This window comes from Apis laboriosa, unplaced genomic scaffold (assembly GCF_014066325.1).
Source record: "Apis laboriosa isolate Shangri-la unplaced genomic scaffold, ASM1406632v1 scaffold34_cov151, whole genome shotgun sequence".
In the NCBI taxonomy this organism is placed as follows: Eukaryota; Metazoa; Arthropoda; class Insecta; order Hymenoptera; family Apidae; genus Apis; species Apis laboriosa.
Genome location: NW_025222928.1, coordinates 1,973,583 through 1,998,897, shown reverse-complemented (window position 1 = coordinate 1,998,897; position 25,315 = coordinate 1,973,583).

The following is a 25,315-nucleotide window of genomic DNA, read 5'->3' as shown; positions in this document are numbered from 1 at the left end:
GGTTATCACGAGCGAACAAACTTTCTCAATGTCTAGAGAAATAGTGCGATATGACGCCATGGACGACGCTTAGAAAAATCGACGATATTCGAAACGACGAAGGCGCGTATCAATGCATGGGAAAATCGATGATACTCGACACCGCCAAGGCACATACTCCCTATAATGCCGCCAACGAAAGCGTACGAGTAAGTTGCCTACGAAAAATCGGCGATGCCGAGAGAATCGACGATATTCGCACGGTACGAATATTTATTTGTATATGTGTATGTCAATATTCGAGAGAAATCCGTGGTAAGATTAGATAAATGCGTACATCAATGCGTACAAAAATTTGGGGATACTTGACATCGCTTGAAGGCTACGATATCGAGAAAACCAACCGAGAAATATCGAATTGAGGGGAAAGCGAAAAAATATTCGAGGTATTCGATAGTGAAAATTGGTTAATTGCTTGATGAGAAAAAAAAAGAAATCTCCGATATATGGATTATCCGTTAATTGTTCGTACGTCGTTTGATATCGAATATCGTTGTACGGGTATTATATGTATATATAAAAAAAAAAAAAAGAATTATACGAGGAAAACTACAAAAAATATAGAACGATGACTTTTTATAATTGCAACGTTTCGATTACTTCGTGATCGTACTTCATAAAATGAAATCATCCCCTCCGAAAACACGTGTATTTAAATTAACAACACCGCAAATCGGCTCGATGAATCTGTAATTTCAACCCTTCCATTACACTCACTATTACGCTCGCGTTTGTAATCTAATCTCCGTTCTTCTGTTATGTTACCTCCCATTGTATCACTTTGAAATCGAAATAACTTCATTTTTTCCAATTTCTTACGAATGAATGTAAAATCGAATATCCTAAAAAAAAAAAAAAAATTCAAGAATATCCGTCACTCGCAACAACGTTGTAATCGCTGTTGTCAGACATCGAAGAGAAATCAAATTTGAATGACAGAAAAATTAAAAGCTCGTCAAACCAATCAAATTCAATATCGACGAAAATCCTGTACTTTCGAAAATTTGTTCCCCTCCTTCTGATAACATTCCCGTTTTTCCACCAGAAAATTGTCAATCAATCGTTAAATTAACTCCGCCTTTATATCCGAACGAACCTAATCAATTACCGCATTACACGATGCTTCGAAGTTTATTTACTTGATTTATTCGAATTTCATTCAACCAAAAGTTTCCAATGTAAACGAATCTTGATTGAACAATGAATAAAATACACGTATTACTTCATCGAGTATTTCATCGACCAAAGCAAAGGACAAGGAAGAGGAAGAAAAAAAAACAGAGAAAGAAAACGAGGAGAAGTTACAAAAAGATATATTTCGATTCGAAATTAGCGAAATGTCCACCAAAAACATGTCGTCCATTGTGAAAAAACGAGCCCTAATTGAGCAACACAGGTAACGGGGGAAAGAAGAGGCAGGTACAACGGAGCCATAACGCTCATCAAGTACTGGGCGAAAAAGGGGTGGACAAAGAGAGAGAGTGAGACAGAGAGAAGTCGAAGTCTCGTGGCACGAGAGGGTTGGAGTATCCAAGCCACTCTTTGGCGCAACGGTGTCATTAGATCTTAATGGCCGACGACGATGCTTCAGGACGTTTCGACAAGCAAAACGAACGCGGTGGTGAAACGAGCGCGGAGGGAAAGGGTGCAGAGTGTTCGAGCTGGTGCGAGAAGGATGCAAAACGTGGTTCTCGGCAGGGAACGAAGAACGCTACGTGCGCGTATAATTTGCATAACGTACGTATGTACCTGTGACGAAGAAAGATGGAGAAAGTGGTATCACGTGGGGAAAAAAAGATGCGTTTTAAACGGTCCAGAGATTCACTTTTCCCTGGAAAAACCTGGGTGAAACTTACACTCGGTCAGGGATAAGAGTTTATCGTCGATGGAGGGAGGGGAGTTGACGCGCAAAAGAGAATGCTCGCTTTTTATTTTTTCGTTTCACACGCCAAGAGAAAATGGTCGTTCGCCTGCTTTAATTCGATTTCTCTTTGAGGCGCTCCGCTTTGACCGAGCTTTTGGGCCGGCTAAAGGTTCTCCCCGGCCGAGAAAATGATCCCAATTTGTTGCAGCTACTTCTCCGCGTTTGTTGAAATTTTCCCTCTGTTATTGTAAAACTTGTACGATATAATCTCTTTCGTCTGATTCTCATGAATGAATCTAGGCTCTCTACGAGCTAGTTGCAACAAATATGAAAAATCGTTTCGAGCCGTAAATTATTATTAATGATAAAGGGAAACGGAGAGAAAGAGAGAGAAAAAGAACGTAACGAAGAACGTAACGAAGAAAAAAAAAAGAAATGTAAAGGATATAGGCGATTGAATCGGAATTGAAGAGAAAGTAAAATTGAATTTTCAAGCACGAAACTTCAGCGTTTTATTTCGTTCTACATAAATTTAATGCAAAAGAGTTTTCGTATTGCATCGTAGCTCGATGTTGAATGGACTGGATAAAGTATTAAAAAACAGGATGGAATTAAGAAGAAGTTTGAAATACAATTGTGGAGCTTTTAGCGAAAGGGAAAGGGGTTTTTCTCTGTAAGAGAAAAAGCGAATTGAGCGAATGAATGGAGCACAAATTGCTTTGCAAGACTTTCTCTTCCAGTATTTACTTTTTCTTTTTTTAATCCATTGGATAACGTAAAAAAAAAATTTATCATTTTTCTTCAGCGACTATAAAATAGTAAATTATAAATGATGATTATAAAATCAACCTATCTATCTAAGATATATTTGAAATTTTCCACGATGAAGAATATGATACAACTTTCGATATCTCAAAAATTTTGAAATAAAATGTATTCTAAGAAAGAGTAGCGCAAAATAGAATTCATATCGTTAAATCGAATAAATTAACAGCGATATAACGAATATTAAATTACAATTTAATATCGATGTATCATAAATATTTTAATCTTTAACAATTTATTTTATTATTTATTTTTAACAATTATTTTAAGTTTTAACAATTGGCCGGGATACGGAACGTTTCGTGCCATTAATTAATGATGAAAAACGTGTTAGTCAGCTAAATCGTCCTGCGAGCATCGATTCAGCTTAGATTTATCGGTTAACCGCGTCAGCAGTAATTAAAACGTTTGGCGTAGAAGAACGATTTTATACGAGGCTCAATTCGAATGATCGTTTGGAAGGAATCGTGGATTCTTCGATATACTCGTCCGAGTAACGCGTCAAAGTCTGACGCGGATTGAGAATGATTCCCTTGCAAGTTTATTCGAAGAAATTACCCAAGAACTCTCAGAACTTTTCAGAAAGAAATTAAAACTTTAGGAGGTAAACGATGGAAACAATAGGAACGATTCCCCCGCAAATTCGGTCGAAAGAGGCGAGTTTAAAATGAATTTAGAATTTTAAGATTCGCACGAGAGGGGAAAGAGTCAGAGTGAATTTGTTGTAATTGGAACTTGCTGGCTTATTCTTGAACGGATTTGGAAATTTAAGGACATAAGTGCTTAAGGAGATCGTCTGCAAACTCGAGTAAAAGAGCCATTGAATTTGGTAACCTTGGATTTAAATCAATTTTAGAATTCACGAACACGGGATATTGGATTTTCGAGATGAATGTTTCATTGAATGTGAGAATGTTTCTCAACAGACTTCGATTCGCAAGTTTGGGATTGAAAAAACACGAATAATTATTATTAGTATATAATTATTATTACTTTCAAAATTTTAAGGGATGGAAAATTCAAGAGAGAGAAGAAATAAATCTCGAGGGGATGATTCTTTTGGAAGCTCGGGTAAAAGAGCTATCGAATTTTGCAAACCGCGAATTTCAATAGAATCGGATGAATCATGAAAGTGCTTGCTACATTCCACATATCGACTCAAATTAAAACTTTATCGAAAGCCATAACTTGTTTTGCTCGTGTATATTAATAACTCGCATATATTACTCTATATAATCAAGAGAATATGATTTTTATGTACAAAAGAAACGACAATAAATCAACCGAATACTTCGAATTGATACAAAATAATTTGTCAGTTCAAAATTTGGATGAATTTAATAGTTTCTCTTATACGTATCGTTATACGCATATATTTTCATGCTTGAACGTATTATTTGTTCCTGTTGAAACTTCGACTCGGAAAATCAGCCTCTATTATTTAACAAATGAAACATTAATTCGTTAATTAAACTCGTATTAACACGTAAAATGAATATCATTTATCCACTTTTGTTCTGCATTCAAACTATGCACATATTTAATTTCTCTCGAAACAAAGGAGAAATTTTTAGAATAACGATTCTAAAGTTGATAAAAATCGTACGTGGAAGATCCTCACCAATTATATCTACACAATCTTCGCGTTCTTATCGACGAAATCCCATAAATTCCATCAATCGTGAATGAAATATAAACAGCAACAGCGGCTTGTTGCGCCAAATTATCATCCCATTTAGATCTGGGCGTGGAAACGAACGTTATGACGAACGATCGATCGATCCTCGGCATCCGCCGTTTCTCCTCTGGCAATTTGTAACAATGATCGACCAGCCCAAAGATTCAATTTGCACCGGGTGTAAAAGACTCGTCTCGGGCTAAGAAAAAGGTACATCTCCATTCTTTCCCTCAGCTCTAATCCCCGTTGACCGACTCTCCAAGTTTTCTCAAACAATGAAGAAACGGATGGAGGAAAAGAAAAATGTATACAGGCGTTCAAAATGAACGAAGAAACTTTGGACTCGTATAAATGAAATTCTATTCTAAGTTGAAAGAACAGAAAAACGTGCAAGGTTTAACAGGTATTCGTAGAATTCTTTCAAGAGTCGATTCTAGACGCTAAAATATAAGATACAACATTTTTCTACCCGTTAAATTATGAGGAATTTATAAATTCGACGAAGATATGTGATGTCACTTTCAATTCAATTGCTACAATAGATCGACATTTTTCTAGAATCAAACATTTCACAATTATATTGAGAATCTGTACAATTAGAACGATACTCGACACTAATTTAATTAATCACGATTTAATTTCTTCTAAATTCAAACTCTTATTTTTATTACTCTACAATTCGAAAGACGAGCCTCGACGAATGTTTTTTTTTCTACACATTCGATACACTCTTGCGCTCATCTCACGATCATTCTTTCAATTTTCCATCCAGTTTCTGGGAGAGAATAAAAATGACTATCGGGGATGGATAAAAGAATCCCTCGTTCGCGAGATCGAGCCGGGTTTAAGCAGTAATTTTCGAGAGACCTGGGAAGGAAACGAGGGAATCCCCTTTTCCGGGGAAATCCGGCAAAAATTCGTCCGCGATCCATCCCACCCCCTCCCCTCAAGGAAGATTATCTCTGGTCTGGAAATGGCGAAAACGAGTTTTCCAGGCGCGGTCGGTCGACCGATTAGACAAACTCGTTAATGGTATAATTCGCTGATTAATTAATAGAACGTCTGAGGGAGGGAAGGAAGAGGAGGAGGAGGAGGACGTTAAATCGTTCGTTTCGGGGGGAGGGGGCGATAACGAGTGGATCCAGTGTTCGCCAAGGAAATTGTTCGCTAATTGAACGAAGAGGGGAGAAAAAAGACGAAGGATACGAAAGGATTTATTCCATCGAATAATCTCTATTTCCTCTTTTTCTTTTTTCTTTTCTCTCTCTCTCGCTCGAGCTTGATTAATCTCCGACGAAAGCTCTAGCGCGAAAAGAGCAACACGTCTCGTTGTTTCGTCTCGGTTTTTTATCGCGAAATTCGCGTGGAAGAATGTACAAGAACGCGTAAGAACGCGCGTTCACCGTGCGGAATGAAAAGACGAAGGGTATCCCATTTCATTTCGCGAGCTCATCAACGAAACGCTATCGAACACTGCCGAATTCGATATTCCGGGCACAGGCTCTATCCTGTTCTGAATGGGATCGATGATGATCAGGTATGAACAGATGGGATTTCGCGACGGAATCTTTCTTTTCCTCGGTGATAAATGAAAGGCCCGCCATTCCACGTAAAATTGCACGAAAAAGCGCCGATATGAATTTGCGCGGGCACGTCGAGCGTGCATTACCGTGCATTAATATTATATATACGTATATATACGCGCGTGTAAATACAACAAACGATGCAAACAATTTCACGTGAATTATTATCTTTCGTCTCTTTCCACCATATATACATATTGTTTAATTTTAAACGGTGTCAAGAACTGTAATATTCCAAAAACAAAAATTGAAAACTTGAGCTCAAAATTGATCCTTGAGTTCAAATACTCAAGGATCAATTTTGCTCGAGCGAAGATCTATCTATTTCGTCGTGATTCTACTACTACCATTCGAAGAACTTCGAAGAGGAAGTAATAATTTTTTCATTCGATCTTTTTTAATTCGATTTGACGAATCGACTTAACGATTTAAAACCAAACCTTCGTCACACGATGTGACATTCGATATCCGTTCTCGAGAAAAAAAAAAAAAAACGAGATTCCGAGTTGCTCCAGTTTATCTCTGCGACGTGCATATTACATTCTTTCTCGTAATTCATAGTGGTTATAATTCAAAAGCGTGCACGGATTTCCAGGAGGAGACAGAAGAAGGTGCAACAAGTAAAGCTCGCGTTTCGTTCAGGCGTTCGAACGGAAACTCGGGCGAGGAATGTCGTTTAACGCGAGTAATCCGAATAACCACGGGGGAAGAAACGGAGGAGTGCATTTTTAACGAAGCGAGTTGTACGGGCACGACGTATTAAGGAATCGATCGCGAGGAAGGGGACGAAAATTTCGACGAGAACGGATCAACAGGTATCCGTTTTGCGCGTGACAACAATACCGGTGACAGACCATTGACCAGAACTTTCAGAGGGAAACGATTTTCCACGAGGAAACGAAAATCCGTCCGACGGGGACGTCTGTCATCGAGTCGAAGTTTGAAACGCCGCCCTTTCAACCGTCGACAAGGGAGGGAGGGAGGCTTGTTGTTCCGTTCAACTTTAAACACCGATGCAACCCTTCCTTCCCCTTTCTCTTCTCCTCTCTTCAAAGGCAACGTTTGCTTATCCGTCACAAAGTTTGCGACGAGTATCAACGAGTTCCACCATCATCTCGAAATTTATCACGCCACCCTTTATTCCCTCCCTCTATCTGTTCTCTTTTTATCGTGCAACGATTAAACGTCGACGCATGAAAAGTTGGCCGCGAGCGTTCTTATCGGAAACTTCATCCCCTCCCTCATCCGACAGAACACGTAAATCTTCGTCTCCATCCGTACCGATTTCTTCTTTTTCTTTTCTTTTTTTTTTTTTTTCCAACGTTGGGGTACCTGCAGTGTCGGTGGCAGATTTTCACGGTGGGTATCGAGAGGAGGAGGGGAGGGGGGATATCGATCCCCGGTCGGATTTCAAGTTTTTCCAACGAACGAGCCACGACGAACGAGCTGGAATCGTGCAACGAAGCGTGGATAACGCGAACTTCCGGTCCCCGGAGTGGCGCGAGAATGCACACACGCAATGCCCCCCCTCCTCCGCAGACGATTTCCAAGGCCTTCGAGGGAACGAACATAACCTCCTCTCTCCTTTTTGTTTCTGCCCTACGCCTCTCAATCGAATATTCGAGTTGGCCGCGATAACCGATTTGGCCATCGATTTCGCATTTGCCGCCCATCGAAACGTTACCCCGTTTCTCATCCCCCCCGTCTACTAGTGCAACTAGAGGGTTCCTCTCTCTCTCTCTCTCTCTTGCTCTCGCGTGCCGCCGGCTGGTCGCGTAATTTTGAATACTCTTCCACGCTAGCCCACGTTTTAATAGCTTCCGACGGCGAGAGTACCGCCTCCGATTTTCCATCCCCCTTATTCGTCTCCCCCGACTCCCTTATTCGACTTTAATTATTCACGGGCAAGCAGGGGAGAAACTTCCCTTCCCGGTGGTGATATCACTGGGTGGCGCATCCCCAACGTGATATTAATTCGGGAATTCTTTGAAAATCGAGTTCCTTTGCGCGGTTTAATTATCGATCGAATGTGAATATTTGAATATATGGGGGAGAGGAGGGGAGAGGTGTTTTAAGGGAAAAGTTTAGAGTCGTGCTTTAGTTAGTTTGTGAATACGTTAACTTCGATGTTGTTGTTGTTAATAGGATAGTTTGATATTCTTGTTGATTGAAATTTTTCACAGTTTCATAAAGCGTATATTTTTATTCCAAATTCGTAATGTTCGATTATTAGCGGAAAAGGAAATATTTGTATAATTAGTCTTTGAAATATCGCGTTTCATCCCCGACTGGGAGAGCTGTCTTCATCCTTCAGCCATGAATGATGACTAACAAAGAAAAATATGTAATCTATATTTTTCCAAGAACCACATCCCCGAAACGTTCCATCTCAATTAACTACTACCGACAAACCTTCTTTGCAAACAAGAAAAAATAATTAAACACCTTAATTAATACGACGATGAGAAACAGAAAGAGAAAAACATCTTCTAATTCAAAAATTACAATTCCCAAAACTTTTATCGCGAAACAAAATACACGAAGAATAATAGAATACAAAAAAATAATTGAATACAATCAATGAAGTTACCTGTTCACGAACATAAATGAATACCAATTTCGAAAATTACTCTTCTCTTTCAAAAAATTCCATCAGAATTGATCTGTCGATCGCAACAAGAGAGAGAAAAATTTCGCTTCCTTGTTTGCCCTGATAAAAGTCAAGAGGAGGAAGAGGAGGAGGATTTAAAAGTTCGATCAGGTAGTTGCCGATTGCTAAACAATTCCTCTTTATTGGGAGGCCACAACTCAACGGAAAGGAACCAATGCCTCTCACACAACTTCCATTCTCCACGAAAGCTTTACGACCTCCACCACCACGCACAATGAAAATTCTCGACAAAAAAAAAGCTTCTTCGATTCGATTAATGATTTCCGCTTCCTCCTCCACTTAATTCGTTCCCTCTCGCCGATTCAGAAAACATGGCAAGAGTGAATGAACGTCCCCTCGAAAATTCGCGCGGCGTTTTCCTCCCAGAAATCTGGATGGAAGGATGGGGAAGCAGAGAACGATCTTGGTCCCCTCCCTTGGGAGACAAGGGTGGGGGTAGGTTTTTAGTAGCTTCTTCGTATTGTTTCCCCTCGCGATTGTCGGAGGGAAGATAGTGCAGCAGGATCGGGATCTCGGGGCGTAATGGACGCCAACGATTTAGATTCCACACGCTCGTGTGGAACTTGATATCGGCTGAGAGGGAAGAAGGAGGAGGAGGAGGAGGAGGAACGGTTATTTCGAGTTACTTGGAAAGATGGCTCGGCGGGAACTGATTGTATCACGCGTTATGGAGAATTTAGCTTGCGAAGTTGAACAATGGATGGATAGAAGGGGAGAGTGGTAGTGAGCTTAGATTATTTCTTGAATTATAATATTTAGAATTTACGAAACGAGAATTCAAACTGATATGTTAATAGGAAATTTTGATTGCATACGAAAAGAGATTGGAAGAAGAGATGGATGAGAAGTGAATATTTTCGCGTGAAAAGGTCTTAATGAAATGTTGTTTATTGTTTCGTTTCATCATTTTTTCGATGAAATGATGGTTCAGAGTAAGTAAAAGAGTATTTTGGGTTCCTGGTCGATTCGAGTATTAAGATATTGATATTGGAAAGAGGAATGTTTGCGCATGAAAAAATTGTGTTCTTAACGAACCGAGGATTTGGATTGATATATTGGTTTACCAAATGGATTACGTTCTTGATCCAATCAAATTGGCACGGTTGGATGTGCAATTACAATACAGGAGTTACGAGTCCCTCGAATTGGATCGCGGTCGTTTTCTTTTATTGGCTTATCTCGATGGAAGAGGAAAAACTAAATTAATGAAGCTTACCGATTCACGGGCTGTTTACGAAACAGTCCATTTATCTTTTCGGAAGATTCTTTGTTACAGTCCTAATTTTGTTACTCGATATCGATCACGATTTCAGATTCAAAAAATCCTCAAAATCAAAAATCGAACGTAAACAAATAAAAGGGATAACGCCGTCAATTGGAGAAAGAAACGTTCGATTTAAAGGAACAGATTTGATCAAATATTCCAAAAAATCTATTTCTGTTTAAAAAAAGTTGACGACGTAGAATTTTTGAACGTTTCAATACCTGACTCGTAAAAAAAATAATTGCAGAAAAACATCAAGAAATTGGTTTTCTTAGGAAAATTATTCCGTGTTTTTTGCACAATTAAAGTATCTTCGCGAATCTTTTCAAACTTAATACTAAACTAATGTAATACTAATATTAAAAATATTTACTCTCCTCTCCTCTTTTCGTTAATTTCTTTTACATTGTCAATATTTTAAATATTCTTGCTCTCTTTGGAAAATCAATAACAAGAATTCAAGGAAAATTCCAAAAGGAAAAACTCCAATTTAATTGATCAAATAGATAGATTAACAGACTAATTAATTAATCAGCTTCTCAACGCTTCGTTTCCTCGTCGATTCGAGTGATCTTAATCAAAGAATGAAACGTTCACGCATAAACAAACATAAAAGAGATCGCGTCAACGGAAACAACGTTATTCCTTGGCAAGAGGAGCAAGAGGAAGAAAGCTTCTCTTCCCTTTTTATCGTTATTTCAGGACACTCACAAAGAGCGGCGTGTAAAACTTTCCACCCCCTATTGAGCGTAATGTGTTACGTCGATTGGCGACTCGGTATAATCGAAAAACTTCCCTTCGAATTAAAGCCCCGTGGATCAAAAAGAGGAGAAGGAGAGTGAATGAATGATTGAGTTTGAATGAGAGAGAGAGAGAGAGAGAGAGAAAGGGGAGGGAGGGGGCAATTTAAAACTTAAATAACAGCATCGACGACTTTAGAACTACCTTAACGCGGCGGGGAGAAAAACTTCTCGTCTGAACGATCGAACCACCGTTAATCTTTGTTCCCGAGAAATTACCAACACCCTCGTAAAACGTTCGATAACGCGGCTTATAAATCGTTATTTGTTGCGAAAGTGGATGAAGAGAATACCGTTCGGAGATAATAAACTTGGAAAAAATAATTTCTCTCTCTTTCTCTCTCTCTATCTCTCTCCTATATAGCGCGAAGTTGACATTTTTTTCCATTAAAAAGAAATGCGTGGAAAGAAAAGCATAATGTATTATTGAAGATATTGAGATACTTTTCTGTCTTGGAAAAATCGAGTATTGGAAAATGAATGTTCATTTAAGTTTCTGAATTAAAAAAAAAAAAAAAAAAAAAAAAAAAAAAAAGATCAAGGATAACTGTTATTATAAATAATTCTATTTTCATCGAATCCCATCTAACAGAATTGCTTTTGGAGAATAAAAATTCAAAAATTTCCACAGTTTCTTCGATTATATATTCGAACGAGCGAGTCGAGTTTGGTCTCGCGCCACAATTTTCACCTCGAAGGAAAAATAATAGGAAAAATATAAGGAAGCAAAAATAGAAGAGTTCCTTGAAAGTTTGTCGAAACCAGGTTCTGTAAAACTGTAATTACCTCCACGAAAACGGGACAAACTTTTTGTCGGCCATAATTATCACCGCCTGTGTGTCATACACGCGCCTCCTTTCCCCCGATTTTCTTGCCCCCCTCCCCTCTCCTAAGAAGGCGACGTGTCCCTCCTTATGTTCCCCGCTATTCCGGGGAAGAAACGAACAGACCAACTCCGATAATTGCCACAGGGTGAAAAACAATTCGCGCTAATTATCGCGACGACAACGAGCGAGACATCTAATTACCGGCATGTCCACCCCCGCTGCTTTACACTTTTTTCCCCTCATCGAGATTGCTTATTGAAGTCGAACCTCGTGCCCGAGGAAATTACGCCAACCACCGCGGTGAATCGTTTAGAAATGTCCAAATGGAAGGGAGGAAGAGAGGAAAAAAGAAAAAAAAAGAAAAAGAAAAAGATACAAGTCTATCTTTTGGAAAGGAAAATAAGAAATTGTTGTCAGTCACCACGTTTAGAAATATCCAAGTAGAAGGGAGGAAAAGAGGGGAAAAAAAGAAGAAGATCCAAGTCTATCTTATTTGCAAAATAAGAATCGTTTAAAAATGTTCAAGTGAGGGGGGAAGAGAAGGAAAAAAAAAAGAAGAAAGAAACACAGGTCTATCTTTTGGAAAATAAGAAACTGTTATCAATCACCACATTTAAAAATATCCAAGTGGAAGGGAGGACCAGAGAGAAAAAAAAAAAGAAAAAGAAGATCCAAGTCTATCTTTTGCAAAATAAGAATCGTTTAAAAATGTTCAAGTCAGAGGGGGGAAGAGAAGGAAAAAAAAAGAAAAAGAAAAAGACACAAGTCTATCTTTTGGAAAGGAAAATAAGAAATTGTTGTCAATCACCACGTTTAGAAATATCCAAGTAGAAGGAAGGACGAAAGGGAAAAAAAAAAAAGAAAAAGAAGATCCAAGTCTATCTTTTGCAAAATAAGAATCGTTTAAAAATGTTCAAGTGAGAGGGGGGAAGAGAAGGAAAAAGAAAAAGAAAAAGAAAAAGACACAAGTCTATCTTTTGGAAAGGAAAATAAGAAATTGTTGTCAGTCACCACGTTTAGAAATATCTAAGTAGAAGGAAGGACGAAAGGGAAAAAAAAAAAAAGAAAAAGAAGATCCAAGTCTATCTTTTGCAAAATAAGAAATTGAATCGTTTAAAAATGTTCAAGTGGAGGGGAGGAAGAGAAGGGAAAAAAAAAGAAAGAGACACAAGTCTATTTTTTGGAAAGAAAAATAAGAAATTGTTCTCAACCTCCACACTGAATTGTTTAGAAATGTTCAACTAAGAGGGAAGAAGAGAGGGGGAAAAAAAAAAGAAGAAAAAGAAACAGATCTATCTTTTGGAAAGGAAAATAAGAAACTGTTGTCTCAAAATCAACGATCCGCTCTATTCTTCGTTTGGAACCACTTTGGTCGATCAACGTCACGGTTTTCAGGATGGTCGGGTGGTGGATGTAGAAGGTGGTGCGAATACACTGTTTGCTCGGCCGAGTTTCAAGGCTAAGTGCACGGACAAGAAGGTGGAGCGAGGGAATTCATTATTCACCGCGGCTGAGTACATCGTTCGGTTATTGATAGGGAAGGCTAATGGAGTTTTCAAGTCTATCAATAAGCGCGGAGGAAGGAACGCTTAAAGGGGAATAAGAGTGAAGAGTTGTCGTTGGAAAGTTGGATCGTCGAAAAGGTAGGGCGAGGGCAAAAGTCGAGAATTGATAAAAGGCGAAAATCGAGTGGCGGTGTTTCGATTCCAACACCGTTTGTGTCGAATGTCAAAGGATCGGATTAGAGAGAGAGAGAGACTCCACGTGATTCGCAGCCATCCAAGTTTTCAAACTTTAAGCCCGTGTAATTTAAGGGGGCCGAGTTGAGAATCGCGAAAGTAGTTCAAAGGGCTGGTCGATATTCGACCCGGACAGATAGATGGGTCTGTAATCATTTAAAAGTTGGACACAGAGCGAAAAACTGAAACTCAAGGGCGCTCGAAAAGAGAGAAGATTTGAAAATTAAGATTCCAGCTCGTGTTCGGTTACACGAAGGGCAAAATTGGAATGGAATACACCTTTATATCGTCCTTTCATCATCCTTCTTGCGAAATGCAAATTAAAAATGACAAAATTTTAGAAAAAAAACTTCATCACGATGAATGTGACGAAATATGCAAATGAAAGATTTAATACATAATAAATAAATGAAAATTTGAATAGTTGATAGTTTATTAAAAAAGAAAAAGAAAAACTCGTAATTCCTATGCATTTATCAAAATTACATAAATTCCATAACAATTAATCCTCGAGCCACGAGCATATCATAATATCCCGTTCCAAATACCAAACACGACCTCCGCTTTATTCGGAAAATTGTTATGCAAACATCGAGCGTCTAAATTTAATAATCGCGATACGTACACCAAGATGAGCAAAGAGAAGCGAAATGAAACGCGAATCGAAGAAGAGTACGTGCTTGTTGATAAGAGAAAAAGTTAAAAATGAAAATGAAAGACGGAAGAAAAAGGATCGAATGATCAAGGAAAAAAAAGAAAATGAAAAGAAAGAAAAAAAAAGAAAAGCAAAATAACGCACAGAGAAAAAGAACACCAGCGAATAGTAGAAAGAGAAATAAAGGAGAAAAACTGTGGGCTCTAACAGACGGCAGCATTGTGAGGAGCAATGCGGAGGGAGGTCAAGATGTAGGTGAAAATAGAGGAAATATGAATAGACGACAATAAGAAGAAGTGGAAAAGAAAGGAACGAAGAGAAGAAGAAGTTGAAGAAGTTGAAGAAAAAATTGGAAAAAAAAAAAAAAAAAGAATAAGTGATGCTTGTGGGCGGCGTCGTAACTGACGTTTTCTTTCATCTGCTCAAAGCTTCCGCCCCCGCCGGCTTCTTTGTTCGGTTCCATACCCGTTCACGGCCATCCACCCGCTCTAAAAAGTTCATTTGACCAACGTCGCATCGAGCAACATCTCGCGGATATCTCGTTCGCTGTTTTCCACGTCCGCGACTCGCGCGTTCTCTCACTTTTCCTTCATTTTCATTCTTTGCTCTTTGCAATTCGCTCGTGACGGAGAACGAAAGATAGGAAGAGCTTGCGAGATGGAAAAAAAAAAGAAAGAAACTACGGGGGTGGAAAGGAGGATTTTTCGCGTTTAAAATGAAATTAAGAAACGGAGGAATGGTTTAAGTTTCTCTAATTTAACTAGGAAGTTTTTCGGCGAAGAGGAAATAATTTGAGAATTTTAAAAATTTTGAGAACAGGTTGGATGGTTATTAAGGTTCTTTTTTTGTGTGTGCTATTATAGAGAGTCTGCTTTCATTCCATGTTGATTTAACGTGAAATGAGATTATGAGGTGTTAGTACGTGATTGAAATTAAAATTAGGAATGATTCGTTTTGAGGATTCGAAGTGTAAATACGTTTGGTGAACGGATTCTAAATATTCTAATGTAATTGATTAATACGATTATATCTTTCTACGCTTTCGTGAAAAATTTCACATTGAGTATTGGAAAGAAATATATGCAAGAGAGAAATTTAAACGTTTGAAATTCTATCCAAATTCTATCTGCAATTCTATTTAATATATTTTCGAATATATTTTAAAATTCTAACAGTTTCGATTAAAACTTTTTGCATATTTATACCTTTTAAAGTAATTTAAATATTTTTTAATATTTTAAAAAAAAATTATCAACATATAAAAATTCTATCTACGTTTTATCTCGATGCATAGAGCGACGATTATTCGTCAAACTATAAAGCTATAAAAAAAAAAAAAAAAAAAAAGAATAACGCGACAAACAATAACCGGATATCGTTAAGAGTAATTTTTTACGTTATAGAATAATATAGCGCGGCCTTGTCGCGCGTATCGAATTTAGACAAAGAGTTATTCAGTTTTTGCGCCAGTTCGTTACTTTCAACCTATAATGGAGTGTTTTATCGCGATCACCCGACCGCGGCACAAAGTGACGGAGCTGCAGATAATTGCGCGACGGGAAGTGGGTCAATTTTCGCTACGATTGACAAACACATACGGCTGTTTACCATGAGAATGCCCGTAACACACGAACGTAACGTAATTCGACTATGGTCAATCATTGTTATTAATCGCGCTTTGTCGGTGAAACAGACTTGGGAAACGGGGATGAATACGAGAGAGGAACGGGTGATAACACGATACGTGTCTGTAATCTTCTTTCATTATATATATATATATATATATATATATACGTACATACGACAAGAATATATTCCGACGTCAAAGGATAACGAGTTTGTCATCACTTTGTTAACTAAGACGATATTTTAAAAAAAAATCTCATTTATCCATTCATCACGTGCGATCACGTTGAATTTCAAATAACAATTTTCCGTTAAGTGAGGATAAAATGGACAGGTGTATGAAATGGAATTAATTGCGAGAGAATGAAAAATGAGGCGGGAGGAGACACGGAAAGACGGGTTTTCAAAGCCGCACGGACTGGTAAAATCACTGCCACGTACGAATAAGGGATTAGAGAAACCATTAATCCAGGTGCAATTAATCCCTGTGCTGCAATCTGCGGGATCAAGGACAACCAGAAATTCCACCAGACAGTATATTGCTTTGAGGTACAAGGGGCTGTTCGAGCCAACGAGGTTTAAACATTTTCGCGATCATTGGCCAACGTTTGATCTTGGATTTTCTCCGAGGCGAACGATTTATCGTGACAAAGAAGCGTAGTTAATTCGTAGCTATTCGCAATAGAACGAACAAATAGAAGCGCAATTGATCCAATATAAAATGAAAGGACAAAGATTTCGATTCCTCGAGCTTATTAAAAACTCCGGACTTTAAGAAAATTCTGCAGAATTATAAGAAGATACCGGTACAAATTTTGTTATAATAGGATTTTGCGTGAATATAATATTACTTATAATATTTGAGATTTTTTAATTTGTAAATGAAATCCTATCAGTCACAATAATCGCCAGTTTAATTTCTTTTTTTTAATCGAACGAGAGAGAGAGAAAGAGAGAGGTAAAAGAGAATGCAACTCGCGACCTCCAAGTTTTTCGTAAATCAAGAATAAAAGATCTATTATTCCCTGATACTAATTCCATTCAAATATGCCACGTTCGAAGAAAACGATCGGATTAAAATTTAATTAAGCGCGTAAATTGGAAAAGTGGGCCAGTGGGGATGTATGCGAAGGGAGATACAACAATACAACAACGATATACAACGATTCACATTGTTTCGTTACTTATTCATTACCTTGGCGGATGCACCGATACTCTATATACTCGGAATCGAGATTCTAAACCGAGTCGAAAGTTCACTCAGTTTCGGCAACGGAATGTTATTGGCTTTCTGCCCAATTACAAACAATCGTGCAACGCTTCTGCACGTGGCATCGCAGGTACGGAAAGGTCCCCCGTTTCAAAAGTTTCGCAAAACTATCGTTCAACTCAACCCTTTTCCGCTCTCGAGGCATACGCGGAAATGGGTTTCACAATTCCGACTTCTTTTCGCTTTCGTTTGGTTGATACACGCGCGAAGACTATCGTTTGAATCGCGTTTTATCGAGAGAAAGAGCTATTAATACGCAGAATTTATGTATAGAATATTTTTGTATTCTTATCAGTGATTCGATACAAAGAAATGTCAGCGATGAAAAATTTCATCGGCACGATGAAAACGTTATTTTCTTTTTTTTTTTTTTTTTTTACAATGCCAAACCGTATTCTCGTGGAATTAACGGCCAGAAAGCAGAACGATATTTCGCGAAAAATAATCGCGTGAAATGCAAATTCATGAAGCGCGATGCATTATAATATATAGAATACAATATAATATACGGAACACCGAATTGTTGCTGAGTCAACGTATCAGGCAATGCGTCGCCTCTAATTCACCGTTTCCATGAAAAAATTACAGGTCAGTTCGTATAACCTCGCACGGAAACCACGTTCCTCGCAACTTCCGGGACAATCCTCGTGGGCTGTCAGTGCGACGAGGAGATAGGGAGAATACGCAACGATTTCTGACGGGGCGGACAGCAAACCGAGGGAATTTTACCGAGAGGTTGTCGGTGGATATTTTTCGTTAAACTCTGTACAAGCGTGAACGCGTCCAACGGTGTCATTTTCGCGTAGTATACTGACATGGTTTGGCATGGAAACCGGCCGATCTCTCGTCGAAAAGTTACTCGAAACGTTGCGAGATAAATTGTTTTCACAGAGGTTTGTATAAAATTTTGCGAGTTAAACTTACTTTCGTACGTTCTAGATTTCCGCTGTTTGACAGGAATTGAATTTTGAAAAGACGTGAATGAACGATTTGAAAATCGATATACTATGAATTTATTATTAAACTAGTTCTAAATTAGTCTATCTAAACTAGTTCATTGGAGAAAGGAAGAGGAAAGGTTACAGATAAAAGTTTATTTTTATATAAAAAGAATATTCTACTTAAAAAACATTAAAAATCTATTATTCTATTTTGTCCTCTAACTATCACTTCAATAAATTTTAGTTAAAAATATAATTGCTAATTAACTCAATTTGTTATATAATTCATTACATTCTGTTCTAATTTATATAATTTAAAAATATTCTATCTAATTTCTAATCTAATTTAATTTAAAAACGTATCCTATTTAAATTGAAAATTTCACTTAATCTGTCTATTAAAAATCTAATTTTTTTTAAACCTAACTATCTAAATATGTAAATATAATGAAAAAATAGATTTAAATATAAAGAAATCCTTCTTATACAAAGAAAGAAATTGATAAATCCTAACTACATAGAGATTTAAAGTAAAATTTTATGAGATATTAAAAATATTAATTAAAAATACAAAAAAATGAATTGAATTTTTATTAACATACATATTAATTATTATTATTTTGTATATTTTTACTTATTGAGAAATAAATAGTTTTAATAACAATTGATTTTCAATATATTAATATTTCAAATATTAATATATTAATATGAATATCATATTTATTATATATATATATTATATATTGTATATAATATATAAATATTAAATGATGCAATTTTGAATTATTAATTAAGTCACATAATAATTGCAAAGAAATTAAAAAATCTAACTTCTATACCATAAAATATTCAATTGAAGTTATTTCACATACGCAGTACTAGAGAAGAGAAGAATTCAATTATGTTATAATAAAATAGATTTTCTATCTATTCTATCTATTCTAACATTCAAATCATAAAATGCAAATATATTCATATAAATATTTATATGAATATTTAATTTTGCAAATATTCATACTGAATGCATGTTGATTATACACATTAACTTTACTCAAAATTTATGCTAATTAATTACAGTGAATATATTTTAAATCATAATCACTAATAATGAATATTATATTTCATATTCTGTATTTTAATATTACATTAATACTATAAATTAGAAAATTAATATATCTACATACAATCTATATATAACCTATAATACATGCAAGAAAATTTTATCTAAATTAATGAATAAAATATAAAGAAAAATAAAATTACTATTCATGAATATAATATTCATAATCACTATACATAAAATTCTATGCATACCAATTATCGATGTTGACTCTATGATATGATTGAATAACACAAAAATAAAAATATGTGACTCACCAGTCGATGCGAAGAATCTGCGTTGTTATTAGTACTGCGTATGTGAAATTGTCCTAGAAAAGAAGCAACATAATATTTTCTTATTTTTCTTTTTATCGAACCTTTTCGCACTACGAACAAAATGTTTTTGTTTTGATACTCGAGCATATGTACGTAAATATATGTCGAAAGGCAAGTCTAACGTATCGAGATAAAAATGTGTCATGGCGTCTCTTTCGTAAAAATAACGAAAATTATTAACATAAGTTATAAATGATATTATTAGAATTTTCGCGAAGAAAATGCACTAAAATTTGAATATTCCTTTGATTTTTTATTCAAATACAACAAAATCTAACGAATCTACACTTATTTATGACTGTTTAATCTGTTTGAAATAAAGAAATAATTTAATATATTCGATATAAAAATCTCAATTTTTTAAATTTTTTCTACTTTCTTAATATTCTTTATAAACTATAGAAATACTATAGAACTATAGAAATAGTGTAATTTATATTATATATACATGTAATTTTGTATTATTAATTTTGTATATTATCAATAATCCAATGTACAAAGAAATATAATATAAAGGTATACGTACATCATTTTCGAACGTTAATCTGGAAGAGTCCATTCTTAATTAACATGGCGTCTATAACATAAGCCTCTATTATTTCAAGATATCTTCAAAGCCAATAGCCAAACAAGATATCTAAACACAAAAAAATCGAAGAATTAAAATAAATGTACGGAATTGAAGTCAATTAGATTCAAATAAAACAATAATCGAATCTATATTACAAAAGAATCTATCTCGAACATATAATATAAGCTACCGATACAAATCAAATAACCAATGAATATAAGAAAAAATTACTTGATTTTGTTGTGGTGATGTCCAATAAATCATTAAATAAACGTGGATTATTCAAATAAGACTGGTAGTACTTCATAAACGATAAATTGACACTAATAAAAGTAATTACGCAGTTGAAATTACACTCGACCGCACGACACGTCCTTTCGCCACGATTTTTGACACCACTATGACGCCTCGCGCATCAAATTTAGTAAGGAGCTTTCCTATTGGCTGAAGTAATACGATGTCTATTTACTTAAGCCGCGATAATTCAAACATAATTCAAACATTAGACATCGTATAACTTTCTTGTTTTGATGAATTATAAAATATTATAATCTTAATAATTTTCTTTTATTAAATAATAAAAATAAATAAATAAATAATTTTTATATTTTATTGTTTGAATTATGTTCCTTAATTTTTATTACATAACAAATATAATTATTTCTTCTATGTAAAATACTATGTAAAATCAAATTTAAAAAACATAATTCAAAATATTAATTATTTATAATCTAAATATATATAAATTAAGGAAATACTAAACTACTATTAACTCAAATAATTTTGATACATATTTACAAGAAATACCATGTTGAAGAATTAAATAAATGCTATGTTTATTCATGGTACTCGACATCGTGTTTCTTGAAATCTTTCCACAGTTCAGTACGTAACTCGCTAAATTGGAACTCTTGGTAAATGTACATTCCACTCTTCTTACGGGCAATAAAATTAACCAACGAAAAGAAATCATGAAAAATGTAATTTAACCATGGATTTTGTATATTATCAAATATTATTATATAATAATATAATAATAAACGTAATCATAATTAATGTAACTTATAAAATAAAATTTGCATTCTGTTGACCGAAACTATCCAAACACACATTCCATTGCTTACAAATCTTTCGATTGCCTTCCATCATATTGAAAAGATGACATTATATATGACGAAGTTAGTATTCTCTTCAGCAAATGCGCAATAAATTCATCGAAGTTTGTCTGGCGCATTAATATTTATTACATTCGAATCTACTTCCAAATAGATTGCAAATAGCCATCTTTTCTCTGCGAATCACAATAAACTCTTTTCTCGAGAAGTTTCCTATTGCAAGGTAAGCCATCGTGTAAACGAAAATTTGCACAAACGATATAATAATAATCCCGTAACAAGATCTTTTTTTCATTACTTCGTCGATATAAAAATATTATTTTTCAAACACCTATTCCACTTTTCTCGTTCCAAGAAAACATCATTACAAAACTTTCCCTCGAACAATTTCATACCTGTTTAAACATATATAAATTCAAATTCCACGAATATAAAAGATATTTTTTTCAAGGAAATCTTTCATCAAATTTCATTCTCGAAAACCGAACCGACGATCATTCGTGCATGAATTATACAAAATCCCATCACGCATCCACGACGAACAGGTTAATCTTCATTATTTATACCGGCCCCCGATAAACAACCATTTTAATTACATAAATATTCAACACTGGGCTGGCCAACCGCATCCTACGTATAATATGTAATTCATGGAACGTTTAAAAATGCATAGGATCCTGTTTCACTCGCGCTATTCGTCAGCTGTAACTGTAACATCCGCGGACCGGTCGTGACAATTTTTACACCGTGACATGATTTACACCTTTATTTCCTGGGACGATTCACGATCATCTCGCCTATTCTCCTCAACGATGATCCAACCAACTTCCGTTAGTTAGCGACAACGATCGAAATTCAACCTATTCTCGGTACAATTGTACATATCTCGAGCGTACACGTCGTAAATCGTGAAGGGTCACGACGCATTTCGACGTGAGAGAGATGGGACGTTAACACGTTGGAAACGACTGTTGGTAGCGAACCAATTGTACACATCCCCTAATTTTCGCCCCTAATTTGCGACTCCTTTCTCCGATTAAATACGCTATGTAATACCGAAACTTGGCGAATAGGTGCACAACGAGTTGATTGTCGAAACCTCTGGATATTAATAGCGAAATTTGCAATTCCCCGGACAGATCATTGTTCGGTAAGAACAATTTGGTAAAGTTGTCAAAGCGGAAGTGGGAATTATAGTTTGGAAGTATGAATTGTGTACCAAAATTTCGTAAGTTCGGGACACGTGTCGCCCTATGACTATCTCAAAACTGATCAATCCCTTAAAATTTTCTCTTTACGGATCAATAATTTATTCGTATTGATCCTCGATCGAGTGTATTTGCTGTCGAGAATTTTCGAAAATGGAACTTATCGTCCTCGTATAATGTTAGAATGTTCCATGTGAATATTTTTGATAATTTGACAAGAGGAAAGGATTCGTGGAAGAGAAGGATGAAATTGTATCGATCAATTCAATAGATTTATTTTGTAAATTAACGAGAAACTGGATAAAATCTGATTTTAGAGAAATTTATGTGAATTTCGCGTCATGGCAGTGTAAATATTAATCAATTTCTTTGTTATTTTAGCGCAAGGGAACAATCGAATAAATTTATAATTTATCAACGGAGGCAAAGAATAATAATGATATTTGGGTATCGATTTAGAATTTTACGTGCAATTTTCTGTTCAACGCAATGCAATTGTGTTTGAGTGAATATTAAGAAGTTATTGATTGAAAAGATTGTACATGATTACAGGAGCTCTATTTTATTTATTCATGGCTTATAAATTATTGAATATAGTAATTCTCACGAGTTTGAAATGCATTAATAAAATTTTAATATCAAAATTATCTAATATTTAATTTAACAAATTTTCATTATTATTCTTCTTGCAATTTATATTATTTTGTAACAGACTTGGTTTATATTTTCACAATTTCATTGTATAAGAATTATATATAATTATATATTTATAAAGAGCATTGTTAAAGATGAATTCGATTTCAATGGTGCACTCGTAATCCCCTAATAAATGGAATATATCATTTTTCATTGTTATATTTACGTAATATTTCTTCAAATTTATTGCTAAGTTTCGATCGAGTTGCGATCATTTTTCACGTGTTCGCAAATGCACCTTCTTTCCATCCTGGCTTCGTGGCTATTCCTCGTCGTTGTACACTTTCTGGTATCAATCGAAAGTGATCGATCATTTCTGATTCTTCCTCCCTCCCCTCCTTTCCCCCTCCTCATTCTCAATTTTTATTCCAACCAAACGAAAAAGATAGAGTACTTTTCCCTGTAACATGCAACCGACGAGATTTATCGCGCGATAATTTATAAAAGCCCCTGTAAGTTTCAGGAGGCAAGTAGCATTAACGGCTAGTCAGCGAAATATTATTTCACCGAATTAATTATTATTCGCCAGCCCGGCTGCTGCGTTTAGTTACGTGCCACGCGGCGAAACAATGCTTCTTACCCGTTCGGAATTATTATTAACCGAGACACACCGATATTAATCTCGATGTTGCCACCAAAAGCGATTAAGACGATGATTCATAACCCACTGGTAATTACCCTTCACGCGGTAATTCGTCATGTTTCCAAAGGTAATTGAGCTGGTCAACTGCAACGCGTTGGCGCGATCCATTGGCCCAACCGCGAAATAATTCCCCTGTTCTTTCTCTATCTGGAGTAAAATTCGAAAGCTTACTGTCAAATTTACCGCGTTTCTAATCGATAAGTCGGAAAAAAAAAAAAAGAAAAGTAATCTTTATCAGAGTCATATACAAATAAAAAGTAATCTGATTTAAGAAAATTAAAAATTTTCGAAAAGGTCGGTAATTTTCACTTTTAAACGTTCCCTTTTAATTATTTTCTCTCGTTAAAAAAAACGAATTACGAATATTGCAACGAATACATATACATGTATATAGAGTTCGTTACATTAATTATGAAAAAAGCTGATTAAAAACCTTAATGAAAATGTGATACCCAATGATACCCAATTCATCGAGATGAATCGGGGTAAATATCGATATTAGTATTGCAGTTGCCGGGTATCTCGGGAATGAAAAGTCGAGCTAATGCGTTTCAATCCGAGCACGGTGGAGGATTTACGATCGAAATTTACTGCGGAACCGGGCTATTCCGCATTCGGTGAGTTAATGGGGGGGAGGGGGAGGGGGAGTAAGCACGTGTCTCGACACCCGAAATACCGACGTGGATCGGTCAAGAATTCCATTGGGAGACGCGAATTTTCTCGTAGGGAGGGGGAGGGATCGTGGAGGATGCCGCGCTTCTTTAATAATCCTGATCCATCCCTCTTCCCAAAGTTTTTCATGGAATCAGGCCATTCGAAAAGTTGGACGGTGGTTTGTTCGAATCGTTGAAAGCCTCGATAGACCTCGCTCCGTTGACTTTTTAACTATTACGCTTGTTTCGCTTCTCTCTTTTTTTTTTCTCTCTCTCTCGAGGGTAAACTGCGTACCTTCTCCATTTTTTTAATCCTCTGTTCCTCTTCCTCCCCTCCATTCCCCGAGATTCATACGAATCTCGTGAATAAAACGCGTTTTACGTTTACGTTTTTAATCGATCTTTGTTTTTTAGTTTCTTTTTTCTTTTTCTTCTTTTTTTTTTTTTCGAAGCGTTTCCAACGAACCGAAACGGAAACTCATTTTGCTTTTTTGTTCGCCTATCGCGATTGTTTTTTTCTATTTTTTTTTTTTTTTAAATAAATTCAATCGTTTTGAAGGAAAGAGATATCGTAAACATCATAATCACAATGTAAGGATTCGATGAAATAATTTCGTTCATAGTTATTTCCCCCTCCTCCTTTTGATGAATAAAAAGGGGGTATCCTTTGTATTTTGAACCGATGAATTTTCGAAATGAATTTGATCGAATCGTAGTTACGTACATTGAAATACAATCTGGAAACAAAGAAACATTGTGATGGTCACAATGTATATCGGAAATATAATGACGATGGCGAACGAAGGACGGTTTCGAACGGTGCGCGAATGAGACGAATTGTTTGGCTAAATATCGGGGCCGCGCGCTCGATCGAAGGGGCTCGACAATTTTTGAACCGAGCGTTCATTTGATAAAACGTAAAAATATACGTAGTTCGTTCCGACGTTTCTCGTCGTGATACGAAATAAAATTGCACCGCATCGTAGCGCATCCAGGCCAAGCGTGTGATTTTGACGGCCTGCTTTCTATCGAAAATTATTATATTTCCGGTTCGTTGTTATTACCACATTTCGAGTATATATTCTCATTTTATCCGTCGCGCTCGTTCCATTTTTTCCTCTCTCTTTTCTCCTTTTCTCTTTGTCCCCTCTGATTTTCATCGTACGCGCCCCTCCTTTCTTCCCGCGCACGTGTGCTCGGTTGATTTTAA